Source organism: Nelumbo nucifera, chromosome 2, assembly GCF_055504915.1.
Source record: "Nelumbo nucifera cultivar China Antique chromosome 2, China Antique-T2T, whole genome shotgun sequence".
In the NCBI taxonomy this organism is placed as follows: Eukaryota; Viridiplantae; Streptophyta; class Magnoliopsida; order Proteales; family Nelumbonaceae; genus Nelumbo; species Nelumbo nucifera.
The window spans coordinates 98536082-98546667 of NC_142650.1; positions in this window are offsets into that span (position 1 = coordinate 98536082).

Genomic DNA, 10586 nt, shown 5'->3' on the forward strand with positions numbered 1-10586 from the left:
GAGTTCCCACAGACGATGTCAATTGATGTGGCGTAATCCGGTTGCTCCCTACTAGAGATGATCTGGCTGCCTGCAACGACGTGAACTGGGTAGTCTGCAAGAGAGGAGTCAGAGAGCTTGAAGATGATAACAGTGAGTTAGAGAGCTAGAGAAAAAAGATTACACACACAACAATAAAAACATACCTTCACCTCTGGGGGGTAAAGTTTTTATATACTGTAGTCCATGTGGGTTGGTGGAGCGGTTCCTAGATCCTCGCTGTGATGGGATCCGCTTGCGTGTTAGGTGGGCAAAATGTCACCAACTGGTGAGATTGCCCTCTCCCGTCTAAACCGGGGAGTGAGTGAGCTAATATAGCTGTTGCAAGGTACGATCCCGTAAGACGCGGAACACAGTGGCGAGATCCTCGAGGTTTCCATGTGGAGGTCATTTTGAATGGGAGGCGAGCTGCCTATAAGGTACCGGGCTGCCTGATGGCGAGCTAACTGGTGGCAAGCTTCCCGAGCTCGTGTTCTTTAGGTTCGTTCTGATACGAATGTTGAAGTGACCTTGGACCGAGGTGAAGGGATAGGATATCCATCGTATGGATGCCCAAAGATTGCAGAATAAGGGGCGAATTTCAAAAAAATTTCTCTCCCTTCAACTAGGAATCGCATTCCCTATTTAGAAAATCATATTTTCAAGGATCATTCTTGAACCATAAACTGAACCAGATCTGAACCAAAAGAAGTAGGAGAGGATTATTCCTGATACGGAGAAATAGTATCCCCCAACGAAGGTGTTCACGCCCAAGGAAGGATCCAAAGACTGCTCCCACTGAATATGGCGCAGTGTAGGATGGAGCAGAATCAGCAGTGTCTTCTCCAAGAACTCTGTCCTTCGCAAGAATCAGCAAAATGGCACGTGAGCAAAACTTCCTATCAATTCTTTCTCAAAGAACTGATGTCAAGATCGAATCTTGACTTCTCCCACAACTGGAGATCGAATTGGAAAACAGGGCGGCAAGAATAGGGAGGCGGCAAGAAAGAATTCTGTAGGGTTGCTTAATTCTTTCTTCTCTGATTTCAGCACTAAAGAGGATCTGAATGTGTGTGTCTTCTCAAGGTTGCCACCCCCTTCTTCTTTTGTTAACCTAAAAGATTAGCTCCTAATCCAATTAGGAGCTGCTTATCCAAATCATATTTGGATAAGACCTCTCTTTTGGTGATAGGGATAAACCCTTATCTTATCTATAGATTAGATTAGCTTTCTCCTAATCTCATTAGGAGGTTTCTAAATCTGAATCACATTCAGATCTAGACTCTATGAGTGGATAGGGTGAAGACCCTATCCTATCTACTAATCTATCTCAGAATTCGCCCCATAATTAACTAATAAAATAGCCCTGTTCGAAATGGGTTTTAGGCCCATTAAGCTTATGTGCTCACTTAACCTTTCTAACTGCTGCCCAGTTGGGCTTCCTTGTATGGCGTGGGACCCAAACATTGATCTTCACATCAGCTATATGGGTTCAGCCTAGCCTTTGTTACAAGGCCTGGCCGAATACACTGTTATGGACAGTGCACCCCCTGAAACCCATCTTATGGGCTCTATGGGCCCAACACTTACCCTAAGTGGTCCCTGGGCCAAACCACCTTGTAACACACAGGGACTATGCGCAGATGCAAGATTAGCCCATCAGATATTGTCCTCAATGGTCTTACACTTAATCTCTCAGCCCATAATGATCATACACTGCCCGACAAGAGAGGACCTCTCCCCCGACTGCAATGAACAGTGTTGCACTCTCTACTTATATAGATCCCGGGAATTAAAACCTTTTGCAAATCATTTCGAAACCATAGCATATATATATATATATAAATATAATTTGCAAAAACAAATCTCAACGGTTGAAATCGGCTGTCAACAGTTTTGGTTTCCCTCAGTGAGAGTGCATCCCCGATCATTACCTTTGTCCAGCAAAGGGGCTGATCCTGTCACTATGATCACCCACTCAGATGAATTCTCAGTCTGTCCCAACATACCTATGTTTTGACCCCCGCTAAGGATCTCACTGGTTGGTATATCAAAGACAGCCCAATCCGACACCTAGTGCAGTATCATAATCGAGTCTAGGGGTCAGGTGTAACTTTCCCGTTTTGCCCAACAATCTCCAAGGTCCAGGGCAATACTGGAAATCTAGTCCAGTTCATAGATTCAATTAATCCTACACTGTATGTGCCTAGGGTCTCACCCTGGCAGCTGAGACAGGCCACCCTAACCGACTTGGTGGCACCACAGTGTCAGCCTTATCAGGATAGGTCTCCCTAGACCGACCCACTGGCCGTGAACATTCTAAACTAACACGAGTCTCATTAAGTGTCCAGTTCAAGGGTATTACACAGAAACATACCAAGGGAACATGAATCAAATATGTACTTTTATTCATTTACAATAAACTCATAAAGTACATCATTCTGATTGAAGCTAAGGGCATACAAAACTGTCTAACAGCTCCCACTTGCACTTAGGTCCAATCAGGTACAAGTAGGAGTCCCATGCTTTCCACGTGTTTCTCAAAAACTTTCTGTGATAGTGGCTTTGTCAATGGGTCTACCACATTCTCCGCTGCTGCTACCTCTCAACATCAACCTCCTGTTGTCACACAACAGTGGAATGGGTGATGTGCTGAATTCCAAATTCAGGAATGAACACTTTCATTCATAAGGCAGCCTCACTTTCGGCAATGTGTTCGGCTTCGGTTGTGGACTTTTAATTTGCTACTTAGGACCCCTGTTTTGCTGACATTCAGGAAATAACATACGATCCTATCATGAAAACATATCCAGATGTAGACTTTCTATCATTTGGATCCGATTGGAAATCGGCATCTGTATACCCTTGGATCTGTAGTGAGATACCGTCGAATACTAGACAAAACTCTTTTGTCCTTCGAAGGTACTTAAGTATGTTTTTCACAGCAGTCCAGTGCTCCTGCCCTGGGTTGGCCTGAAATGTGCTTACTACACTCACTGCCTGAGCAATGTCAGGACGAGTGCAAAGCATAGCATACATGATGCTCCCTACGACAGAGGCATAAGGAACGTCTTTCATGTCATCAATCTCCTTAGAAGTCTTGGGAGACATCTTCTTGGAGAGAGTGACTCCATGCCTGAAAGGAACATTTCCTTTCTTGGAGTTTTCCATGTTGTATCTTTTGACTATTTTGTCAATGTAAGCAGATTGGGATAATCCTATTATCCACTTCGATCTATCTCTATAGAGTCGAAGACCTAGTATATAGGAGGCTTCTCCAAGATCTTTCATGGAGAATTGTTGTGAAAGCCATACTTTCACTGTAGTTAGCATTCCTACATCATTCTCAATGAGTAGAATGTCATTTACATACAGAATCAAGAACGTAACCTTGTCACCACTGGTCTTCCTATAAACACAGGGTTCATCCGGATTCTGCTCGAAGTCAAACGATTTGACAGCAGAGTCAAAACGGATGTTCCAACTTCTAGTCAAGGTTTCCACCAAGTAACTATCCTGGTCATAACCATAATGGACTAGTGGCCTGGATACCCGAGTGGATCTTCTAGGTTGGTCACTACCTGGAACTTGTGGGATATCTCCCACTGCTCCTGAGCTCTCATCAACAAGAACAACTTCCTGACGATGGGTGTCCAAGATGTAATCGGTTTCCAAGAATTGTGCATTTCGACTGCAGAACACTTTCTGCTCACTTGGGTCATAGAATAGGTAACCTACAAAGCCTTTTGGGTAGTCTACAAATAGGCAACAACTGGTCTTGGATTCCAACTTGTCTGCACTCGCTCTTTTAACGTGTGCTGGACAACCCCAAATCTTCAAGTGTCTGACACTTGGTTTCTTTTCGGTCCAAAGTTCATATGGAGTATTCGGAACCGATTTGGTTGGAACCCAATTCAGCACGTAAATCACAGTCTTTAATGCGAAACCCCAAAAGGATGTGGGTAACTCTGAGTGTATGAGAAGTGACTGGACCATATCCAATAAGGTCCTATTCCTCCTCTCTGAAACACTGCTAAGTTGTGGTGTAGCAGGAGGAACAAACTGTGATACTATCCCATTGTCCTTTAAGTAGTCCCTGAATTCGTCAGAGAGATATTTGCCACCTCGATCTGATAGAAGGGCTTTAATTTGTCTCCCTAACTGTTTCTCGACCTCTTCTCTAAACTCTTTGAACTTTTCAAAGGATTCAGACTTATGTCACATTAGGTACACGTAACCATATCGTGAAAAATCATCTATGAAGGTGATGAAATACACGTGTTGATTCCGTGTCCTAACACTTAGGGGACCACATACATCAGTATGTATTAGGTCAGGTTTTCCTGTACATCTTTCAGGCTTACTGTTAAATGGCCGTTTCAGCACTAAAGAGGATCTGAATGTGTGTGTCTTCTCAAGGCTGCCGCCCCCTTCTTCTTTTGTTAACCTAAAAGATCAGCTCCTAATCCAATTAGGAGCTGCTTATCCAAATCATATTTGGATAAGATCTCTCTTTTGGTGATAGGGATAAACCCTTATCTTATCTGTAGATTAGATTAGCTTTCTCCTAATCTCATTAGGAGGTTTCTAGATCTGAATCACATTCAGATCTGGACTCTATGAGTGGGTAGGGTCAAGACCCTATTCTATCTACTAATCTATCTCAGAATTTGCCCCATAATTAACTAATAAAATAGCCCAGTTCGAAATGGGCTTTAGGCCCATTAAGCTTATGTGCTCTCTTAACCTTCCTAACTGCTGCCCAGTTGGGCTTTCTTGTATAGCGTGGGACCCAAACATTGATCTACACATCAGCCACATGGGTTCAGCCTAGTCTTTGTTACAAGGCCTGGCCGAATACACTGTTATGGGCAGTGCACCCCCTGAAACCCATCTTATGGGCTCTATGGGACCAAAAATTACCCTAAGTGGTCCCTGGGCCAAGCCACCTTGTAACACCCAGGGACTGTGGGCAGATGCAAGATTAGCCCATCAGGTATTATCCTCAATGGTCTTACACTTAATCTCTCAGCCCATAATGATCATACACTACCCGACAAGAGAGGACCTCTCCCTCGGCTGCAAGGAACAGTGTTGCACTCTCTACTTATATGGATCCCGGGAATTAAAACCTTTTGCAATGTATATAAATATATTTTGCAAGAACAAATCTCAACGGTTGAAATCGGCTGCCGACAATCTTGGTTTCCATCAGTGAGAGTGCATACCCAATCATTACTTTTGTCCAACAAAGGAGCTGATTCTTTCACTATGATCACCCACTCAGATGAATTCTCAGACTGTCCCAACATACCCAGGTTTTGATACTCGCTAAGGATCTCACTGATTGGTATATCAAAGATAGCCCAATCCGACACCTAGTGCAGTATCATAATCGAGTCTAGGGGTCGGGTGTAACTTTCCAGTTTTGCCCATAAATCTCCAAGGTCCAGGGCAATACTGGAAATCTGGTCCAATTCATAGATTCAATTAATCATACACTGTATGTGCCTAGGGTCTCACCCTGGCAGCTGAGACCGGCCACCCCAACCGACTTGGTGGCACCACAGTGTCAGCCTTGTCAGGATAGGTCTCCCCAGATCGACCCACTAGCTGTGAACATGAATCAAATATGTACTTTTATTCATTTACATTAAACTCATAAAGTACATCATTCTGATTGAAGCTAAGGGCATACAAAACTGTCTAACACGAGGTGGTTTTGGTGTGATCTTGTGCCGAGGTAGTTTTGACCGAGGTGGTTCATCTGTCCGGGTTCGATCTGTAGTGAACTTGGTTCCGTTTATCCTGGTCGCGACCTGGTATCGAGACGATCTTAGTTCGGGATGCCCTTAGCTCGGGGTGTCCTTAGTTCGGGGTATCAGGGTACCCGAAGTCACTTTGTAGCGAACTGATCATGCTAATCTGTCACTTGTGCCAAGTCATATCCACGTGCCGATCTGACCATGTCGAGTTGTCGCTTATGTCCACGTGTCCCCCTGTCACGAGGTCGGGCTAAATTCCCCTTCATCAACAGCCTTAATTTTAGCAATAATAGATTTTATTTTCGTATTTTCTGTCATTCTCGATTGCATTCTCTTGTCCGGATATAAGTATATATTAATTTTTCCCTCCCTTCCCTGTGGAAATGACTCGTTCTCATCCCTTTACTGCGTTAATATTTGTTTGAGAGTTGGAAAAATTGATAAATGTTTTAACTGGTGTTCCGAAGTGCTTAATGACACGCTTTCGGACACACCAGATGGCAGCTCAGACACCTGTTGCTTAGCTGGTTGGCTTAGCTGCAAGACAGATGGATCAGAGAACTCAGGGTGGCTAACCCGACGAGGTCAATCTGATGCTTAAGTCTGTACTGTATGTGAAAAGTGAGCTGAAAGCTTGATAACTAATGCACAAAATCGCGCGTACTTAGGTCCAAGGGGTCGATGCCCTTTTATAGTTGGGCTAGTGTGGGTTTCGCGAAACGCTCTCGGGATCTTCGGGCTGAGCCATAGGGTTCCATTTTGCTCTGGAAGGCGAAAATTGCACTAATTGATAACAATTACCATTTCCCTCGAATTCAGACGGGATGAAGTTAAGGCCTACAGTAACGCAGTGTGATCTCAAAAGGTTCGGAGACAATTGGCGAGCTTTTAGAGGTCCGCTATGTGTCATTTTGGCAGGCATGGTCACCCCAAGATACCCGGGCTTCGGCTATTCGAGGTGATCACGATGTTCGAGGTGATTGAGGATGATAAATTGACTTGCCAAGGTGGCCGAGGATGCTAAGTCATGTGTCCAATCACCAGATTGCATCCATGTGTCTAATTAATTATTTATTAATTATAATATATAATTATATAGTATCCATATCTATAATCATTTAAATTTATATGAAACTTAGATCTTAATCATCAAATATAGATTAAATCCACACCTAATCCGATTTTGTAAAAAAATCGAATTTTCAACTGTGTCACGAGTCCCATTCAAGCTGAATTTCTAGTTCTCTATGTTAAAATGGTGCTTTGAGAAAAGGAATTTCTGAGTGGAGATAACCTTGTCCCCGTTAACGGGGTCAGGGATGGGGATTTTCGCAGGGACGGGAATGGGGAGAGGCTCCCCGTCCCTGCCCCACCCCACCCTGCCACGTTTCCATTCCTAGATTAACCTCGTCTATATATATGGGCATTGATGAAAGCAGATTTGGTATATTTAAAGTAGCTTCCCGGCTTCCTTCTGGTATTGTTTTCAATGTTATTATTAATGGAGTAAATTTTGAAGTAAAAAAAAAAAAAAAATTCCTATGACCATTCTGACATCCCTCAATAATTGAATTCAAATTCAATGTTACCAATGTGCTTCAAACACAACTTTTTCCTAATTCTACAACTTCTACCTCTAATCCCACATTTTCCATAGATGAAACAACAATTAATTATAGACTACTAAAAAAGAAAACAAAAGACAAAATAACCAGCTAGGTGGATAGTTCCAACAATAACAAACATCATCAAAAAGACTTCTTTCTAATGGGTTGGGAGGTAGAAGTTGCATCATAGACCCCATAAAAACTTGACTTTTATGGGAATAGGGAATAGACTGAGACAAGGCCTAAGCCCATGTCAAATTGTGCTAAATATATCCAGCAGCCACCAGTCCACCACCATGTACAATCCAAGCTTGTCTTCTTATAACTATTATTTTTGGCTTCATTCGTTTCCTTTCTCTAGTCTTGGTTCAAGAAAGGATGAATTCTTCTTGGTCTTCTGTTTTCGAGGAGTTATTTCTTCTTGGGAATATCATACTTAACTTCATATTACCGTCTAACACAAGGGCTGTTAGATTTACAAATGAAACAGATCGACTGGCTTTGCTGGACTTCAAGGAGTGGGTCACTAAAGACACCCTTGTAGCTCTGAGTTCGTGGAACTATTCAACCCACTTCTATCAATGGAGAGGAGTTACTTATAGCTGACGACATCAAAGGGTCATAGCCTTGAATTTAGAGTCACAGAGCTTGGCCGACATCAAGGGTGTTTCTTTTGGCTTCAGATCTTTTTGACTCAGTTGTAGCTTGTTGAATGCTTCCAAGAATAAAATGTCTATCAAACTTCTGGAGTCTACTAGTATTCGCTTCACCTCGAAGTCATTAATTAAGAGCTTGACAACAAGGGTGTCGTTGTGCGGATACTGGATTCATCACGCATCATCCTCAGTGAAGTAAATGGGCTCCTCCACCCAAGGTCGATTTGGTGGGTTTTCTGCTTTGTGTTCTAACTCTCGAACTGAAGTCTTTCCTGCTGATGTGCTACACCCCACCACAATGAACCCGCCGATGATCATATTGATTACCCCGTGGATTGGCCTGTCTTCTAAAGGTGGCAGTTGTCGGGGTGGGTTTTGGTCGTTTCTCTTGCTTGGTTCTAGAGCTTCCCTTTTCTGATCGGCCTTCCTATCCGCTGTTTCCCTATCCTCATGCTTCGCAAACTTTTTCAAGTACCCATGATGAACCAATTCCTCAATCTCATCTTTGAAATTCTGGCAACCTTCTATGCTATGCTTGATGTCTCGGTGAAAGTGGCAGTAAACATTCGAGTTCTTGGTTGTCGAGTCTCCTCACATCCTAAGTGGCCACTTGAGGTAGCTAGAATCTTTGATTGCCATCAGAATTTCACCCCATTTTGCATTGAGAGGAGTGTAGCTGGTCCTCTCAACTTGAGGGGTTCTAGATCACCGACCTGACCTAGAACCCCAAGGTGGGGATTTGCTTCTCTTATGTGAGGACTTACTTCTCTTGGGCGACTTACTTTTTCGTTGTCGGTGCTTACTACTGCTGGTTCCTTCGTCGTCTCTTTTTCTTTTTTCGCCTTGCTGGGACTTTGCCTTGGGCTCTAGGGCTTCTTCTGTTTGCATGAACTTCTTTTTTTGGAGGGTTCGCCTCAAGGTGCAAGGAAAATTTGGCATGTCGAACTCCTTTAATTGCTGCTGTGAGTCGCACAGCTAGGTCGAGGTTTGGTATTTGTACGCACTCTTCATTGAATCGGCTGACGTAGCCCCTGATCAACTCCTGGTCCCTCTGGATCATGTTCGAAAGGCCCACTATGGACTTCGAGCACTTCTTACAAGTGATGAAGTGGGCCATAAACATACTGTGAACTACTACCAGCTCTTGATCAATCTTGGCGTGAGGTTCCTACACCATAACCTAGTTGTTCCTTTGAACGTGGTTGAGAAAGCTACGCACAAGCTCGCCTCATCTGTGTTGGCGATCAACATCAAGGACTGGAAGGCGTCAACGTGATCATTAGGATCAGACTTCCCGCTATAGGTCTCCAGTGCAGGCATTTTGAACCCTTGTGGCCTCGGAGTTGTGAGAATCTCCGGTGATAAGGGGAGGGCTAGCTCAATAGTAGTGGAGTTGGTTGTGCGGCTGCCGAGCTCACTTCCTCCCTCAACCTACCCGGTTTCAATAGCAGGCTACTCCTTGGGGGGCTGTTCTTGACTAACATATGATGAGCTTTACGATGACGTCACTTCTTTGTGGCTTCAACGTTGGTGTTATTTACCTCGATGTTGTTGGGCACCTCGACTCTGGTGCGCTCTCGTTCTCGAACACTATCACGGAGTGGGAACTGGTTCCTATTGCTTGCGTATCCTCGGTCACGAACTGTATGCTGGCCACTATGAGGGACAAAGGGGTCTTGGCGTGAGTCCATTCCTCTTGCCCCGAGCTAGTGGTTACTAACCTAGAGATCGTAGTTCTCACGGCACTTGTGCTATTGCGGGTCAGTCCTAGTGCGATGGTTGTCCTTGGGCCGATCTTTCTGGTTCGCCACCTATCATGGTGGGGGTATGCACTGACCTTCAACTCTGTCCCGAGGTGGGGTCCAAACCCGGGGAGGGGTTGGGACCCAAGATGTCTTTGTGCCCCGTGGAGGAGATCGCCGTGCATTCTACTAATGCTGGTTTTGAATCGACAGTGGTGGAAACTACTATTGATATTGTTGGTAGAGGTAATACTACTGGAATTGCTGGAACTGATGCATCTAGTGCATCTGGAGTTGCATGACTCGGACACTCTATACCAGTTCGTCAAACGGCTGGTGCCCGACCCCAGGGTGGATAACAGAAGGCTCCAGGACAGAAAAAGTGGTGCTCACTTGGGGTAATGGGGCGTGCAACGGCTGGGTAGTGGAAGTCTGAGTTTGGCTTGTCTGAACCCCCAGAATGGTAAGGGGGATTGTAATCTGGCCGATAGTTATCGAGGAGTCCTCAAAGTAAACAATAGTATGATCCTACCCCCCAGTAAAGCTCATATCGTTGCCTTTTCCGGTGTTGCTTGATGATGCCATTGAGTATCAAGAAAAGTAAAAAGAGAGTTAGGGCTTAGCTTTTGTGTATCGTTATCACAGACGGTGCCAATTGATAGTGCGCAATCTAGTTGCTCCTAGCTGGAAGGCAGCTCGAACGCCTGTTGCTTAGCTGGTTGGTTGAGTTGCATGATAGATGGATCAGAGAACTTGGGGTGGCTAGCCCAGCGAGGTCACTCCGATGCTTAAGTCAGT